Genomic DNA, 19,779 nt, shown 5'->3' on the forward strand with positions numbered 1-19,779 from the left:
CTGGGGGCCCCCCCCCCCCCGAGTGCACAAATTTTTGTGCACCGGGCCTCTAGTGTCATAATAATAAGGAGAAATGCTCTCAACACATTGTTTATTGTAGAAATAGGAGGAGGAGGAGGCTATGGCAGAGGAGGAGTCATCATCATCAGAAATATTTTGCAAACATTAGTGAAAATATGCTTAGGAAAAAAAGACTGAAAAGGTAGCCCAACTGGTATGGCTCAGTGGTTGAGCGCTGACCTATGCACCAGGAGGTCATGGTTCAATTCCCGGTCAGGGCACATACCAGGTTGTAGGCTCAGTCCCCAGTGGAGGGAGTTCAGATGGCATCATATCATTGAATCTCTCATCACTGATGTTTCTATCTCTCTCTCCCTCTCCCTTCCTCTCTGAATTTAATAAAAATACATTTTTTTTTAAAAAAGACTATAAAGGTAGAAACCAAAACACTTGTTATCTGGTCATAGGGTTGCAGGATTTGATTATGTTTGCTCTATTTTCTGAATTCCCTGTAATAAGGTAATGAAAGAAAATGAAACAGTCTTATAATTAGAAAACAAAATTGAGTCACTTTATGGAATGATTATATATAGTAATGATTGGCCTATTTCATAAAAGTATCAATTGATTTAGATTTTTAATTATACTACTTTAATACTTAGCTACTTTTAGAACTACATAAGTGGATATCCATATAGTAGCTGGGTTTGTTTTTCATTTGAAGACTAGTTTAATCCTTACACACAAATCCTATATTTACTTATATATTTAGTTGCTCTTGGAAAAAAAATAAAAACATTGTAGCATTGAAAATAAATATGTCACTTCTATATCACTGCAATGGAAAACTTAATCACTTCTTATTTTGTTCTCCAATGTATTATGTTCATCAATAAATAAATAAGGTTATTTGTCAGCATGTATATTTTATTGTCAACAGTATTTATTTTAATGTTAGAATCTAGAAAAATAAATTATACCTTAAAACAAAAGGGAATAGATAGATATATGTACACCCATGGTCAAAGAAGCATTATTCACAATAGTTCAAAGGTAGAAGCAACCCAAGTGTCCATCAATAGACAAACTGATAAATAAAATGTGGTGTATACATACAATGGAATAGTTTTCAGTCTTAAAACAGAAAGAATTTCTGACTTATGCTACCACATGGATGAACCTTGAAGACATGATACAAAGTTAAATCAGCCAGTTACAAAAGGACAAATCGTATATGATTTTACTTTTTGAGGTAGCTAAAGTCATCAAATTCATACAGAAAATAGAATGATGTTTGCTGGAGGCTAGGGAAAGGGAGGAATGGTGTGTCAGTGTTTCATGGGTACAGAGTTTCTGTAGGGGAAGATGAAAAAGTTCAGGAGATGGATGGTGGTGATGGTTGCACAACGATGTTAATATACTTAATACCATAGTACTGTACACGTAAAGATGGTTAAAATGGTAAATTTTACATTATGTATAATATACTACAATAAAGAAAGAAGTGGAAAGATGTTAAATATTATTTCCTCCATTTGTTATTTGTTTTAAAAGATCATATCCTGAAAATCTTGAAATGACCTGTTCATAAGGGTTGCACTCAGAAAAATGTTTTGACATTGACATCTTTTTAGAAATAGTTGTCTTGAATTTATCTCCTCTGATTTGGTCTTTGATCATATGCAAAAATAATGATACCTACCTTGAAGTTCATGATGAGGACTTATTCTTACAAAGCATGTAAAAAGCTTAGCTGTGTGTCTAACACTAATGAAAGTGACCATTTTAGAGCATTTTGAGGAAAACAAATTAATTTAATTTGAATGTTACATATGGGGAAGAGCAATGGAAGATGAGTCTGCAAATATAATTGTAACCAAAATAAGAAGAACATGGAACACCAGACTATTCCATGAGCAGGAAGATATGTATCTTTCTCTGACTGGCTTATTTCACTTAGCATAATGCTCTCCAGTTCCATCCATGTTTTTGCAAATGGTAAGAATTCCTTCTTTTTTACCGCACCATAGTATTCCATTGTGTAGATGTATCACAGTTTTTTAATCCACTCATCTGCTGATGGGCACTTAGGCTGTTTCCAAATCTTAGCTAAGGTGAATTGTGCCGCTATGAACATAGGGATTAGGGATGCAATCCTTTCTGATTGGTGTTTCTAGTTTCTTGGGATATATTCCTAGAAGTGGGATTACTGGGTCAAATGGGAGTTCCATTTTTTGTTTTTTGAGGAAACTCCATACTATTCTCCACAGTGGCTGCACCGGTCTGCATTCCACTAGCAGCGCATGAGGGTTCCTTTTTCTCCACATCCTCACCAGCACTTGTCATTTGTTGATTTGTTGATGATAGCCATTCTGACAGGTGTGAGATGGTACTGCATTGTTGTTTTGATTTGCATCTCTCTGAGAATTAGGGACTTTGAGCATGTTTTCATATGTCTCTTGGCCTTCCTTTTGTCTTCTTTCGAAAAGTATCTTTTTTTTTTCTTTTTTTATCAAGGGAGTGATGTAATCCTGCTTGGCTTTGGGAAGTTCAATATAGCAGTTGTTTACAAAATATTTTGGTTACTGGAGATACAGAAGTAGAAAAATGAATTAGGAAGCAATTTAATTTGTTCTACAATAGGGACCAAAAAGGAAATGGGTTGTAGACATTATGGAAGTTACATTGACAGGACTTTGTGACTAAGTGAATAAATACAGGCATCAAAGCTGGGGGCCTGAGACAAGAACTGATATAAAAATGGTGATAAAAGAACCCGGTTTGAGTCAGAAGAAAATGACTCAGCTGTGGACATGCTGGTTTGAGATTCCATCAGATATCCAGCCAGCAGTAGAAAATGTGGAACTAAAATAGGGGAAAAGTACTGGTTGGAAATGTAGGTTGGAGTATCATTGATGTTCAGGTTATAGCTGAAGCCCTGTTTGTTGGCGGGATATTGTTGCCAAGAGAAAATGGAGATAAAAGGAAAGAATGCTAAGGGCACAGTCTCAACATCCAAATATACTTCACTGACAAGATCAGAAGAATGAGTCTGGGAGGGGAGTGGTCCGTATGATCAAAAGAAAACCAGAAGAACATAATGAACAGATTCTGTATGTCAACTGCTGTATTTAGATACTACCTAAATAATCCATTTTAAAACTTTCATTCAGCTTACAGGATGCCAAACAACTAATTAAAAAATTGTTGATAATGCTTTCACTTACCAAGAAAATGATGTAAAATTTATTTAGCTTTGTGTCTTTTTTCTTGTATACAGGGTTGGGCAAAAGTAGATTTACAGTTGTTTGTATGGAAAATAATACCATAATTAACAAGAAAAACCCTGTGTTGCACATACTCATAACTGTAAACATACGTTACCCCACTCTATATCTAATTTATTTGCAAAGTCACCATAAGGAGATAATTTTTAATGTCCCATTTCTGAAGTATAGAATAACTTCCTAAAAAAAGTTATAAAATATTCAGACCCTGAATAGCTGCCTAAAACTAGGTCCTGTTAACAGCATGAAAAAAATATTTTCTTTGAATTAATAGTTAAAGGCAATGGAATGATTTCCTTTTTAAATAACTTCAGTCCTGTATGGCATTTAGGAATGCATGTTAAATGTAGTGTTATCACAAAAGTCTTTTTTTTCTTTATTGCTATGCTTTTGCCCCACTTTACCTTTAATCATAATAAAAACAAAGCAGAAAGAAAATATCAATAAAATGATACATATTGTTTTATTTTATTAGTGTTTTATAGACCAGAATTTGAGTTAACAGAAAAAGTTTTCCTTCGTCATACAAGCATAAAATTATGAATAAGATTTTAAAAGTAGTGCAATTGTATAAAATATTGAAATACTATGACAACGTGTATATTAATTAGCTTGAAAATAAATATCTAGAAAGCTATAGATGATCAAAAACAAAACGTCCTACACAAGAAATAGAGATGTAGGTCACTTTTTTTCCAATTAAAAAAAATAAGTGGGCTGACCTCCAATATTTTCTCGAGTTTTCTCTGTAAGTTGTAGGGAGGAATAAAAATTACCTGAGAAAAAGAGTCAGCTTTCTTCAGTTCCATAATTATTGATATCAGAGGTTTGCATCTTAGCTACATCATTGATTAATAAAACAGATTTTTAATTTTATAAATATTAATACTTGGTCTAGCAGTCTGGTTTAATACTTCATTTTTATTGAATTTATTGAGGTGACATGGGTTTATAAAATTATATAGGTTTCAGGTGTACAATTCTATAATACATCATCTCTATATTATATTGTGTATTCACCACCCCAAGTCAAGTCTCCTTGCTTTACCATTTATTTACCCTATTCTACCTCTCCACACATACCTTTCCCTCTATTATCACCATACTGTTGTCTGTGTCTATGAGGGTTTTTTTTTCCTTTGCTTAATTTTTTCACCTTTTCAACCCAGCCCCCAAACCCTCCCCTCTGTCAGTCTGTTCTTTGTAGCTAAAAGTCTGTTTCTGTTTTGTTTGTTAGCTTGTTCACTGGATTCCACATGTAAATGAAATAATATTATACTAGTCTTTCTCTGACTGGCTTATTTCACTAAGCATAATCTTCTCCAGGTCCATCCATGCTGTCCCAAAGGGTAGGATTTTCTTCTTTTTTTGGCCAAGTAGTATTCCATTGTATAAATGTACCACATAAAAAAATGCATCAGCTAATCCAGTCAGAGCTCTAATTAAATGTGTGTAGGCTTGAAATTAAAGCATAAATGGAAGTGCACAGAAAAATTGCTTCTTATTGGTTCTTAAATAATAAAGGCTAATGGTTGTTGAACTTCTCCCAACTGCCTAATGATGTTCTTAGTAATCACTTGTATTACATACTCTAATGGTCACAATAATTTTATAATTGCACTAGAGGTCTGGTGCACAAAATTTGTGCACTCGGGGGGTGGAGGTGGTCCCTCAGCCCGCCTGTGCCCTCTCGCAGTCTGGGAGCCCTCAGGGGATGTCAACCTGCCGGCTTAGGCCCGATACCCTGGATATCCTAAGTGCTGCCAAGGAGGCAGAAGAGGCTCCTACTATTGCCGCTGTGCTCGCCAGCCATGAGCCTGTCTTCACTGACCACCAGGGGGCAGCTCCTGCATTGAGTGTCAGTGCACGTCATAGCGACCAGTCGTTCTGCTGTTCAGTTGATTTGCTTATTACCTTTTTTATTATATAGGATACCATTGTTATTTTAAAGTGAAATGATTACATGGTTTGCCCAAAGACATATAACAATAAAGCAATGAAGTTGGACTGTGCACCCAATGTTCCAATTCTAAAAACAGTGCTCCTCACCATTCATCCACACCATGGGTAACATCCACTTATTTATTTTTTCAAAATATTCACTATATATAGTATAGCAATGAAATATGAAGAATGTTCTACATCCAAATCATCCTCACTTATAATGTACAAAAATCTAGTTTCACTGCAAAAAATAATCTGTAACTGTCTTTATGATCTAGAGTAGTATTCCTAAGGAAGTTTGGGACAGGAGGCATTGGAGCAAAGAAGGAAAAACCCTTAGAGGGTTTTCAGCATCAAAAATGGGTATTTTTATATTATACTTACCTCACCTCTCAATCCAGAATGTTTCACCATTCTTTCTTATGCTTTACATACTATTTCATATTTGTCCACTTCCTGGAATATCATTTCTGCCTCTACCACACTTAGGGATCTCTACTCATATACCTTGTCCACAAAGTCTTTCTATCCCCACACGTCTTTGTGAGGTGTCTTTCTTCATTTTGCTATTAACACCCTGCCTCTTCCTTCCTATCACTCACACACACACACACACACACACACACACACACACACAATTTTCTAATTCTCCATTTTTAGTTTGGTCTCTCCAAGACTATCAAGTCCTTTCAAACAGAGACAATGAGTTTTTCATTCATATTAATATGGTAATAAATAATAAAATTAAAAGACGACTATTATTTTTATCTTCATTGATTACCATAATGCCTGACACAGACTCAACACTCAAAAAGTACTTGTTGAATGAATTTATGGCAATGTATTTCATGGTTTGCAATGCATTTTCTCATATCTTATGTTATTTAATTTCAATGTTAATCTTGTATGGTGAGTGTAATATTTTTATGTTTAAATAATGAGAAATCCAAGACAGAAAAGTTCAGAAACTTATCCAAGGTCACATGTACTGCAACAACAATAAAAAACTGAGACTCAAATTCATGTCTTTGGACTCTATGCCCAGGGTTGTTTTTCTTACAACTCAGATGATAAACTGGTTTAGGAAACTGCAAAACATACCCTCAGGATACCAGATTTCATGCTCTGAAAATTTTTACTACATTGAAGTGGTAGCATGTCACAGAAAATTTTAAATGTTCCATTTCAAGTTAAATGGACAAAATAAGTATTTTTCAATTCAGTAACTGTTTATTGCAGAGCATAGTGGTATTAAATAATATTTACAGCCTTTGCCCTTGAGAAAACTTAAAGTTTGATAGAAAGGATCAGAGAAAAACACAAATAACTTTAACTCAAGGCAAGAAAGAGAGGCTACAAATGGTTCAATAGTTTATTGGACACATCTTTACTAATTAATTAATTCTAGATGTCATGCGTGGTGTGAATTTACCAGGTATGTGAGGATTAAAAACAGGGTGGTGGGCTCCCTAATGAAAGAGATTTCATCCAGAGGGCTGAATTCAAAACAGACTCATGGAAATGGACAACCTTAGAGGAAGCTTAAAGAGCTGTTTGACTTTCAAAGAACAAGGATAAGGGTGGTCATTCTGGGGAGTTAATGAGACATTAAACAAAAGCTAAGAGAACCAAGATGGCGGAGTAGGTAAACACCAGTACTTGCCACCTCCAACAACCACATCAAAATTATAACTAAAATACAGAGCAACCATCATTTAGAACCACCTGAAATCTGGCTGAATGGAAGCCCTACAACTAGAGAAGTAAAAAAGAAAGCACATTGAGACTAGTAGGAGGAGTGGAGGCATGGAACAGGCGCGTTTGACACCCATATGTGGCATGTTTGTTTGTTAGTTTTTAATTGGGAGAGATTTCATGGCTGTGGAGGCCTCCTGCAAGGAGCAATGGGTCCCAGACCCACACCATACCCCTCAGCACATGGTTCCAGTCCTGGGAGAGAAGACCCCATAACTTTGGGCTGTAAAAATCAGCATGGGCTATGGCTGAGTGACACAGAGGCTGCTGGAGACCCAGGCAGTTCCTCTTAAAGGGTCAGAGCACATACTTACTCGGACTCCCTCTAAGTTCTAATGCTGGGGTGGCAGCTTGAAAGCAACGTGGGACATTCAGGGAGGAACTGGATTGTCTGGCATCAGGGCAGGAACTAGAGTGTAGCTTTCTCCCAGACTGGGTGCTCACAGGGATTATTATTCCTGTGCTGGGATTTACCCCCATTGCAGAGCTGACTGGCAGCCATATCTGAGTTTCCATCATATTGGCTAACACTATTCACTCCACCCTTGTGATTCTCTGAGACACCACTCCATCCAATTTGCAGCCCCATCCAACCTTTTTGAATCAGCTTTTCCATATGAATGGCCTTTCCTGATTCAGGCTTCAGACTTTCCTAAAATCTCTTACACAAGCAACAGCAGACATCAGTGTGCCCCATACCTATCAATAAGAGGACAAAGACCCAGCACTAACACCAGCTTGCCTTGCTTCACAGCTGGGCCTTTCCTGGGCACTTCTACACTCAATAAAAGTAGCAGCATTCTGAAGATCTCTCTGTAGCTCCTGCCAGGTGGCCCCAGGCAATGACTGACTTTGTAACTCCTGGGAGGCCCCAGAGCTAGTGCACCTGGTAGACATCTTCAGACCTTACCAGATTACAACTCTACACATCCACACACAACACACTCAAGGGGAAGAGTCAGTGAATGCCATAGGAGTATCTCCTGCACAGCAGCTCTTCCACTGTAGACACAGCTGGTCCTCACAAACCAATTGGTCTAGAGGTCGATTACCCCCAGTGATACCAACAGCAATTAAGTTTCAACTACAATAAGACTATGTACACAGCCCACACAAGGGTTCACCCAGAAGGCCCAGATCAGGTGACTGGGGAGGCTGATCCACCAGGCCCTACAGGACACCTACTACACAAGGCCACTCCACCAATTCCAGGAGACGTATTAGCTCTACCTAATACATATAAACTAATATAGGGAAGCAGCCAAAATGAGGAGACAAAGGAACATGTCACAAATGAAAGAAATGGAAGCAAGCAAACTACTGGATACAGATTTCAAAACAATGGTTCTAATGTTGCTCAAGGATCTTAATGAGAGCTTCAAAAGACTTAATGAGACTCTCAAGAATCTTAGTGGGAATTTCAAAGACATGAAAAGGACCTGTCAGAAATTAAGCATACACTAACTGAAATCAGGAATAATTTACAGGGATTCAACATAGAGTAGAGGATTCTGATAATTAAAACATCATTTGGAATATGAGGAAGCAAAAAACACCCAATCAGAAGAGCAATATATATATATATATAAAAATTCAAAAATATGAAGATAGTATAAGGAGCCCATGGGACAGCTTCAAGCATGCCAACATTCCCAGAAAGAGAAGAGAGAGAGCAAGATATTGAAAACGTATTTGAAGAAATAATGACAGAAAACTTTCCCTACCTAGTGAAAGAAATAGACTTCCATGTCCAGGAAACACAGAGAGTCCCAAACAAGAGCAACCCAAAGAGGCTCACACTAAAACACATCATAATTAAAATACCAATGGTTAAAGACAAAGAGGAATCTTAAAAGCAGCAAGAGAAAAGTAGTTAGTTACCTACACAGAAGCGCCCATATGACTGTCAGCTGATTTCTCAACAGAAACTTTGCAGGCCATAGGGAGTGGCAACAAATATTCAAAGTAATGAATAGCAAGTAACTACAACCAAGATTACCCAGCAAAGCTATCATTCAGAATTGAAGGTCAGATGAAGTGCTTCACAGACAAGAAAAAGCTAAAGTAGTTCATCACCACCAAACTAGTATTACATAAAATGTTGAAGGGTATTCTTTAAGAAGAGGTAGAAGAAGGAAAAAAAGGTAAAGAATTATGAACAATAAAATGGCAATAAATACTAGTACATATCTGTCAACAATTGAATATAAAAATCAAAATGAACAAGAAAACTAATGAACAAAATAAACTGATGAATAAAATAGAACCAGAGGCATGGAAACATGGAACAGATGGACAAACCTCAGAGGGAAGGGGGGGAGGGGGATGGGAAAAGATTAACTAAAGATCTTATATGCATATATGCATTACCTATGGACACAGACAATAGGGTGGTGAAGGCCTGGGGTAGGGTGGGAACCGGATGGAGGGGAGCAATGGGAGGGATAAAGGGGGACATCTGTAATACTCTCAACAATAAAGATTTTAAACCAAAAGATAAACAAAAGCTATAAGGTTGCAAATGTGTGGGGTATGTTTTGAAGAGAACCAGGTTAATTAGAGTGGTAAGGAAAAAATGGTTAAATAAGAATGAAATGTTAAGACCTTAAATGTCAGCCTAAGAAATTAATTCATAATTTAAAAAGCAATGAGGAGCCATTGAGAGTTTTGAGAAACAGAATGACACTATGGGAGCAGGGATCTGCAAAGATTTATCAAGTGCATGTAGGATGCAGTAAGAAACTCAAATTTTCAAAGCTAACTATGATAAAGTAGCATCATTTAATTACACCATTTTATTACAGAAAATATTTAGGTGATCTAAGATAAACCAATTCTTTTAGCTTCTTTCCCCCTAAAATAGATGAAAGAACATGAAGAGAGTCCCCAAAGATAAGTTTTTATACTAAACAAAATGCCTATTAGGGTGAGAGATTGCAACTCAGTACAGTTAAATTAGATTTGTTATTTCTTGGAACTCAACTCCCTTTGGTAGTTGTAGAGAACTCTATTGCAGATTAGAAAAGAAAAAGAACATGAAGTACACAGTAGTTTTTCATAGTTATTCCAGGTGACATCTAAGCTGTCAGAGTGCAGACAAAGAAAAGGCATATAAATAAGACAAATAAAAGCTTTTCTTTAGACTCAGCCTCAAATACCAACAGAAGTATATAAAGAGATAATGAACTTGTCTAGGATGCCTGCTGCTGAATGAGCAAACCCAGGTATCTTTCAATTCCAAAGTTATTCCACAGAAAAAGTCAAGTCACTTTGGATTACTGTTTTCAAAAGGAGTCATTTTTAGAATAATTGTGTTCCACATATGTTAGCCAAAATATTTTCTGTTATGTGTAAATTTTAATTATATTAATACTAAGCGTATGCTGCTAAATATGATTTAAACAATTAACACACCTACATGTCTTAGGGATCAACTTCAGTGATTTAACTTGATTTTTTGTCAAATAAAATAAGAATATACTTGTTATAGTGCTGTACAATTGAATCTGGCACTTATGGGCATTAAATAAATTGTTCTTTAATGATAGACATATTATACTAAAGAGATATAGCTTTCAAAACATATTGTATTAGGTGGCCTAAAAACTCTCTATGGGTTACAAATTCCATGAGATGATCAACAAAAGAACATTTCCATTGTCAATTTAAACTTTAGAAATTTGCATATCTCTTTCCTTTGGAACTACATATTGCACATTGCATCTTAAAGTCTGATAAATTATGACTTTTTTTAAAAAGCCCTATTCAACTTTATTCAACCCAGTGCTTTTCAAACTTATTAGACCACATAACCTGCTTGGTTTCTTTTAATATCTATTCACAATCCATGCTAACTTTAGGAAATATTACCAGAGAACAAAGAGGACAGCATTACATACCAGGAAAATGGTAAGTTTTAATAAAAGATCTGCTCACCATTAACCCCATTTCCCAATAAAACTGCTACTGAGTCAACCCATGAGGGCTCAAATTTGACACAGATGTTCACGGGATTTCCAGAGTCCTATTTAGTGCTGCCTCAAAAATGAAAAAAAAATCTTCTTATTATTTTATGTCCCCATCTCTGCTACTTCCAGCCATTCATTTAGTTAATGTTTTCTGTGTTCTGACTCTCTGAGGAAGCATGATATATTCTGGAGATAAATAGTAAGCAGAATCCCATGGTCCTCACCTTCACTAAACAACTGGCTTAGTGGAAAAAAAGACAAGGGAAAAGACTGATGTGTTTTTGCTAAGGAAGATACCTCTCACTGTGGGAACACAAATCAGGAGCACCCATACCGCCTTGGTAGATTAAGGTAGTCCTGGAAATAACTGAAATCTTAATAATGAGTAGATGAGAGATTAAAAAAAAAATTCAGGGCAGGCCCTTTGTGGTAGATTATGGCTTTTAAGAGAAAAGTAAGTGCACTAATTCATTACCCCCATGTAGTATGGACACCAAAGGAAAATCATTACCTTACTGTATTTCCCTTCTCAGGAAAGCTTGGAAACCCTATCCAAACCCTGATACCTGTAGGATAACCCAAAGGTGAGAGGAGATGGCTCTGTGCCATTTAAAGCTTGACCCACTGTTTCTTGACTAGGTAGCTGCAATTACTTCAAGGGAAGGGGCTGAGGCTGGACTTTCTCCTCTTCCCCATAATTTAAGTCCAGAGCTACAAAGGGCAACACAGCTAACCTACAACTCCTTCTCCAGAGCTTCCTCTGTAGTTTTATCCAACTCTAGACAGTTCCTCCCTGCCACATTCGACTCTATGGTTGCAACCATAAATCCAGGCCAAAAACACCACTTCATTGAGACAGAATATAGCTATTTGAAGTATGTTCACAAAATAAGGAATATGTTAGGATCCTGATGCCCAGACATATGTTGATCTTCTAACTTCTTGTCAAAACAGTGATTTGTCCTGTGGAGATGGTCCACTGGACTATTAAATCAATGTGTATGTCACATGTAAGCAAAAGTAAAGAGTTTCTAAAATTGAAAATGTCAGCATTATTCACTGAAACTCAAAAACACTACATTGGCAACATTCTAATAAAATGAAGATTAAAATGTCTTAAAAATGAAAAACTGGAGGATGCTGTTGCATGCAATGATTCTATATTTTGAAAAGGAAACATTCACAGGAGAATGTGAATAATTTATCATCCTGACCAGACCACTCCCACTCTTTTCTCTTTAAAGTCGAAAATGGTGCAATTGTTATGTTATGCTTCATAAAATAGTAAATTATCTCCAATTATTGTAAATTCATAGTAGTGTAAAATGCTTATGTAGAACAACAGACTCCCTATGGTCAACTTGAAATGTATTACAATATTATAAAATTATAACTCTGAAAAGAGTTTCAAAAACATGTCTAGCTCATTTTTCTTGCCTCTAGGCACAACTGGGTTGCAAATAATTCCAGAAAAATAACTCTCTAAAGAGAAGATACAACAATTATTCTTGTTAGCTACAGGGTTCAATTACATTTATATAGAGACAAATATTTTTTCCCATATGGCACTTTTCTTAATGTTTCCTTATGTGCACATGCAGCTAAATTCTTGAAAATTTATATTCTACCACCTCAACACAATTGAATTGTCTCCGAATAACAACAAAAATTAAGTAATTAATTAAATCTATCAATGACCTTACCCCACAAACTTCTGAAAAACCTTTTCGTTTCTTTGCCTTGATGTTTCTATTTCTGTCTAAGAGACAGCACTGACTAAACAAAAATTTCATCATCACTAGGTGAAATATCTAAACAGTGTTTTAAGAGTGGTAGGGTAATCTAGCCTTTGCACAAAAACATTTTGCTCTTCCTACAGAAATAAAGTACGGCTCCTTCCACTGACACATAATATAAGCAATATTTTAAAATTATAATCATAAATTCCTGTTGGGAACCTGACAGATATGAGATTATCTTCTGCAAAATGTTCACACAGACCACTTTTCTTCTTTATCACTGAGGGTACCATCTAGGCTCCCTTTCAAAATCTGCCCTTCCACAATGTAGGGCTATTTTGAGGGTTTCTAGAACAGTTCTGACATCACACACTAGCCTGCCTATCAAATATGTATTAAGTTCTTACAAAGTGTTTCTCCTCCCCACACTCTGAAAGCTACAAGGGTGAGAGCTAGAGTCCAATGACATGAAAAGGACAGCACACAACTTGGGAAGTTGAAAAGGTCTCTGATACCCAGTTCTGTCACTGACTATCTAGATGACCTTGGAAATGTCCTTTATCTTCTTTGAGTTTCAGGTCCCTTGTTTAAATGGAAGAATAATGCCTATCTTCTATTAAGAGTTAAGTGAGATAATTTGTGAAAAACAAATACTATATGTCCAGATTGGCTCTCAGTTCATGTTTGAAGTTACTGTTTCTATTATTGCTGATGTTTTTGTTGTTAGTAGCATTGCTCTTTCTATTGGGAATGCCAAAGCATGAAGGTCCCAAAAGCCCAATGAAGAAATTTATGATTAGGATTAGTATTCACTGGGAGAAGTGATTGGAATTTTATGCCAGCAGGGACATACACAATGTGCAATAGAGTCAAAATGACATGGCTATTTAGACAAAGTATTTCTCTAAGGGGAACTGAGGTATTGACTTAGGATGAACACATAATCTCTGATAAAGGGAGAAACCCTCTTATTAGTATCCCACTTTGTAGACAAGGAGCAGAAGGCTTACAGTATTAATGTTAAATTCCCAACATGATTAAACTAGGATTTCTGAGTCCAAAGTCAATGCTGTTTCCATTTATACCATGCTTTACCCTCTGCCTTTAGAACAGCAGTCCTTCCCATGTTCTTCCCCAACTACTCAACTAATGACCTCTTAGTCACTGCATATTTTGAATTCCCATTGTATATTATATTCATTTTATTATACCATAGTTACTTATTATATTCTACCTCTTTCTACTAAATTGTGAACTCTAGGAGATCAAAGAGAATTTCTCATTCATCGTTGTGTCTCAAGGCCTCACTTGTTCTGAGTGCCACCTCTACAGGGCTGAGTGGTCCAGTGAGGAGAGCAGTTGGGGTTTTATCTGGACTTCTCTAGAATCTGCAAGCACCACTGCAAATGGGGAAGCATCCTTGTAGAATGTTGGTAAATAGTAAAGATTAGTGAGGACACCAGAGTACAAACTTTAAAGCCTTTCAGATCTGGACCAAGGATAAATCCTTGAATTTAGAAGTTGTTCCTCCAAAGTCCTGTTATTTGATATATAAACAGCAGTTTTCATCCAGTGTGCCCCAAGAATCTCTAAAACACGCCATACCTGATTACTTAGTCTGGGACACTGACCTCCTTCCCTTTAGATTGTCAAATTTTAAAAATGATAACAGCCAACACAACAATAACTGGCCAGTGTGAATGAATCAAAATCATATTTTTTGTCAAGTCAGCAGAAAATATAACATTTTTTGGTGTGCCATCAAATTTTAGTGATTAGTTTAGGTGTGCCAGGAGGTGACAAAGGTTGAAAATCGCTGATTTACCAGCAATATTTAAGGACAGATCAGCAAGAAATGGAGGTTATAGTAAAATCACTCATTGGCTAATTAAATTTCCTCTTCACTTAGTTTTACTGCAATTAAAATATAAAAGGTCTGTTTACACCAATCAACAAACGACAAGTGCTGGCAAGGATGCCAAGAAAAAGGAACCCTCCTGCACTGCTGATGAGAATGCCGACTGGTGCAGCCACTGTGGAGAACAGTATGGAGTTTCCTCAAAAAATTAAAAATGGAACTCCCATGTGACCCAGTGATCCCACTTCTAGAAATATATCCCAAGAAATAAGAAACACCAATCAGAAAGGACATATACACTCCTATGTTGATAGCAGCACAATTTGCAATAGCTAAGATTTGAAAACAGCCTAAATGCCCATCAGCAGATGAGTGGATTAAAAAACAGTGGTACCTCTACACAATGGAATACTACACTGCTGTAAAAAAGAAAGAACTCTTACCATTCACAACAGCATGGATGGACATGGGGAGCATTATGCTAATTGAAATAAGCCAGTCGGAGAAAGATAAATGTCACACGATCTCAGTCATTTGTGGAATATAATGAACAACATAAACTAATGAATAAAAATAGATCCAGAGACAGAGAAGCATTGAACTGACCATCAAACTCCAGAGGCGAGGGGAGGTGCATAAGAGATCAACCAAAGGACTTGTATGCATGCATATAAGCCTAACCAATGGACATAGGCACTAGGTGGATGAGGGCATGTGCTGGGGGATGGGGGTGGCCAGGGAGAGGTCAATGGGGGAAAAAGAAGACATGTGTAATACTATATGTAATACTTTAACCAATAAGGATTTCTTTTTTTAAAAAAAAAAGATCTGTTTATATTTTTGATGCCTTGATATGTATTTAGAAATACAATATTTTTAAGAGGGTTTTCCCTTTGCTTTTCTCTGCTTTAATATAGTGCAGTCATTATCCGTGTGGGCCCACATTGCTTCATGTTAAATTCACCAACTGCTGTTCTGCACATTCCCTCAGCCAATTTATTTCAATTTCAGAAGGAGCAACCAACTCCACAGTGGATGACTGCTGACTGCAGTTCCACGCCATCACTCTTCAGGAATAAACTCACATCAAGCAAAAAGCTTCTGCGTGTGGGCATGGATGTGATCAGTCCCCTGGCACACAGCTTCCGGCCCAGTTTCTGTACAAGGGGTACAGAACTTGCCTCTTGCACAGGACTGGGTTTTAAGGTTAAAAAATCACTGTAGTAAATGTAAGGGAAAAGAAATAGGTTGCACAGAGAAAATTTTCAAACCAGTCATTATCCCATATTTAGGGATAATGGTCATATTTACAACATAGTTGATGATGGCCAGATAGCATAAATGATTATGTTTACCTTTGGAAAAAAATTGTAGAATTCTTATGGTAACAACTTAAAACTCATAATTTTCATGATGAGGGAGCGAAAGCCTAAATGTTCAGGGGATTTTCTTCAAATGGCTATCATCAGCTTAAAATAGCTAGTATTTACTAAATAAATTTGTACTGAGCTAGACACATAGGGGAGAAAATAGTAGCATGGAGCCAATAAAGGTGGCCCTTCATCCATCTGGCCTCCCCGAACTTGTCTCTGATTTTCTCTATCTGCTGATTGCATCAAATACTTTCATCTTTTATAGAAATGAGCTAAGCTGATATTTGACAAGATCCTTTATTCTTGAATGACATTACCATTTATTCCCTTACCTTGCACTTGTGAATAGCATATCAGAATAAGCCACTTTGCTATTTAACATGTGAACTTATGACTTATCGGTTATGTATTGTCACACTCCAACTAAAATAATGATTTTATTCCAGAATTAGACATTTCTATAAATGTACACCCAACAGTCTATTGGAGTAGGTTTTTCAAATTTGGTTGTACATTATCATAAGGCTAAACATTTTTCAAGTGTAATATCATGCAAAATGTTTTCATGCATTTTGAATAGGGAAGCCATTTCATACAGGTCAACATGCAATTTTCATGTGTTAGTATTGGCGCAAGAACAAATGGCATACTGCATTTCCTCTCTTGCCCCTGTTCACATCAAGTGCCAAATAAAATGATAATCAAGTTTACCATCTTCACTATGTAACAAAGCCAAATAGCACTAGTATAGAAATTAGGAAGAAGAGCGAGTATTTAGTGAACTTCAACATTGAGTCAAATACTATACTTGTATTATTGCCTCTAAGTTTCACAGCATAAAAATGAAGTAGTTACTATCTGAGTTTCAGGGATATTAAGTAATTTACCAAACATACCCTGCTGGCTCTTTAAATGGTATAATTACACAGCCCTCTCACCTGAGCACTCTGTTTTTCTATGGTATATAATTTCCCTGGGAGCTCTCATCTCTTTATATAGTTTCAGTTGCTCCTTTTATACACTGGTAACTCCTAAATCCATTATTTCTCACTATGATCTTTCTCCTAAACCTCAGACCCATATATCCAACTGCCTACTACATTTCCCCCCTTCCTTGTCCTAGTCACTATCTCCTCCAAATATCCATTACTGATTTCCTTGTCCTCTCTACTCTGTCCTCTAAATTCTTGTTTTTGCTGGTACCACCATCCAGCCAGGGTACGTGAAGACTGGGCATCTTATATTTCTCTATTACCCTGACATCCTCTTCTAAATTGTATCTCCTCAATATCATGTAAGCTCAATGAGGGAATCTATGTGGGTTCTCCCTACCCTCACTAACCTCTCCTTATTATGTCTATTACCATATCTTGCCTGGACTCCTAACAGGATCCCTTACCTTCAGTTTTAACACCCTCAACACTACTGGAGAAGTGGAAATCTATACAAATAATGCAAATATGCCATTCTCCTTTGTAAAAATGTTTACTGGCTTTCCATTTATTGTAGGAAACAGGCTGAGACCACTAACAAGACCCCGCTTGCTCTGGTTCATACTTTCTTCCATAAAGCTTCCTCCTCTTCATCCTCAACCCTTGCTTTATTCTCCAGAAACACCAACTCCTTATATTTTTTCTCACATAACATGATTTTTCTTTGGTTATAATATTCCTTCAGCCTAGAAGTTCCTTTGTATCTGCACCCTCAGTTTTTCTAGGTGACTCCTCTTTATCCTTTAAGATTCAGTAAATGTCACTATCACCATAATTCCTTCTTTGACCCAGTCTTACAAAAATCAGAATGATGGATTTATATTTGAAAGTTGTTAACTGAGTATCTACAGAGTTGAATTGACATAATTTGTGCTGAGCTTAGAGAGCAGAAATACATGCTGGCAATGAACTTGAAAAGCCTAAGCCTTACTGAAACAAATAAAGGGGAACACTTTAAATAATTTTGGAAGATTCCTTTACTTCCTGAATTAACTTGTAAGCGTTTTTTCTAAGCTAAATTACCTAAAAAGCTTTATTCTCCCCTTGAGTAAGAACCGAAACTAATTAGACTTCCTCCCAGGCACAGATGGGGAAAATATCATCTCCCTAACTCTTTTCTTAATCCCTCGTATAAGCAGATGTAGAGAAAATCCCAGCTGCCTCTTAAAGGCCTGCTGGGGAGCAGTAGCATCTAAGAGACCGGACCAGCCAACCAAGCTTAACATTTGCATCCAGAGGACTCCCCAGAAGCAATGAATTCAGTTCCCCATTCTAGTGCTTATGGGAAATATTACCACACAAACAAATAGGCCTGTGCTTTGGGGAGAACGAGATTTAACCAATCAGAGTGTCCCCATGTCTAATGTGGTAATGTGAGCTCAGTCAATTCAGGAAAACAGAGCAATTAATTTATATTATTTTTAAATACGAATCACAAAATTTGAGAGAGGGAGCTGCCTACAACAGCTCCATGGTGCTTATGTTTCTTGGATTTCGTTCAGTATTCCCAGTTTTATAATCATGTTATGTATCTTGTTCAAAATAACTAATTTATCAGTAAAGCTAGACTTACATGATATATGCTTATACACAGTGTCCTCTAAGACACTTTGTCCCTCCACATACATTAGCTGAGTGGAGGCGGGGAAAGAACTCCATATAAAAATGTATATTTATCAAAATGTTTTATATTTCATATAATTAAATTCTAAGAGAATTTCCTTAAACAGTTCATTCTTATAGTTGGATCAGGTAATACAGTCATCAGCTGATCCACATCCCTTGCTGTGGAATCCAATGCATGGAGCAGTTCAGTGTTTCACTGATGATTGTATGGACGTCTTGAATCCACGTCCCCTGCCCTGGGAGAAAGCTCCACTACACCTTGAAAACTCCCCCTTTTTTCATAAAGTAATTATTTACAAGTGTGAGCCAGTATTCAGAGGAGTGAGCTATCATGTTTCAAACCAGCAGAAATAATCTGTGTAGCCACAAATTATCCTTTACAGAATAGTGGCACCTTGGATCATAATGTCGCATTGTCTGTCTATATGCTCAGGGTTGGGGTCTGTTTCTCTTCCCTGAAATCACTCCTAGCCTGTCTTTTCCTTTCTTCTCCCCTGGCAAACTCATTTCCCAGTCATGAGGATCCCATTGTTCACATTCACATCGCCCATTGCCCTACCTGACTCCCAGAATGTGAGGATTGAGTTGAGCTATCTATCAAAAGACAGAGGTGTAAAGCCACCTCTTTCCCAGGCATTCCTGGACTTGTCATATGAATGTTTATGGTCTGTAATAGCAGGCAGTCTCATATGCTAATTGGAGGTGAAAGCTTTCTTTGTCTTTTGGGTTTCTCTCACATTCTAGAACAATCTCTCTCTATATATAAAAGGCTAATATGTAAAGTGTCCCCTCGGGAGTTAGACCAGGAGAACGGGAGTTTGATCGCTTGCTGTGATGTGCACTGACCACGAGGGGGCGGCACGGAACATGGCAGGCGACCAGTGGAGGCGCTGGGGCAGGTAGCAAGGGAAGGAGGAGGTGGAGAGGCAGGGAACTTGATTGGCCCTGATTGCTGGACAGGCCTAGGGTCCTTACCATGCATGAATTTCGTGCACCGGGCCTCTAGTAGGGAATAAAATGTAAAGTCACTTTCAAATGGCATCAAATAAAGCTAAAAGGAAAGACACTGCTATTTGATATTGATTGATTTCAGAATGGCATATTTAATTTTACTCTTTCATTCTTTCCCCCACTAAGGGCTCACTAGTCACAGAGGGTCACACCCCCACCACCACCTCCACCAACACCCACACATTACTGCAGTTCTTATCCCCTAGGTATGCCTTGGGGTAGGTGT

At 37.2% G+C, this 19,779-nt stretch overlaps 1 protein-coding gene across 4 annotated transcripts in view; it reads left to right on the forward strand.

The window, feature by feature from the left end:
* The window catches only part of SYT1 (synaptotagmin I), a 547,809-nt gene that overhangs the window by 229,482 nt on the left and 298,548 nt on the right, over positions 1-19,779 (forward strand). Inside the window, exon 4 of one of the 4 annotated variants that reach the window (XM_014531662.1) lies at positions 13,046-13,049. The exons of the other annotated variants lie outside the window; for them this stretch is intronic. The gene's annotated coding sequence lies outside the window, so the exon portion shown is untranslated. The remainder of the gene's footprint in view (positions 1-13,045; positions 13,050-19,779) is intronic. 4 annotated transcript variants of the gene reach the window in all.

The sequence above is a fragment of the Myotis brandtii genome, unplaced genomic scaffold (assembly GCF_000412655.1).
Source record: "Myotis brandtii unplaced genomic scaffold, ASM41265v1 scaffold82, whole genome shotgun sequence".
In the NCBI taxonomy this organism is placed as follows: Eukaryota; Metazoa; Chordata; class Mammalia; order Chiroptera; family Vespertilionidae; genus Myotis; species Myotis brandtii.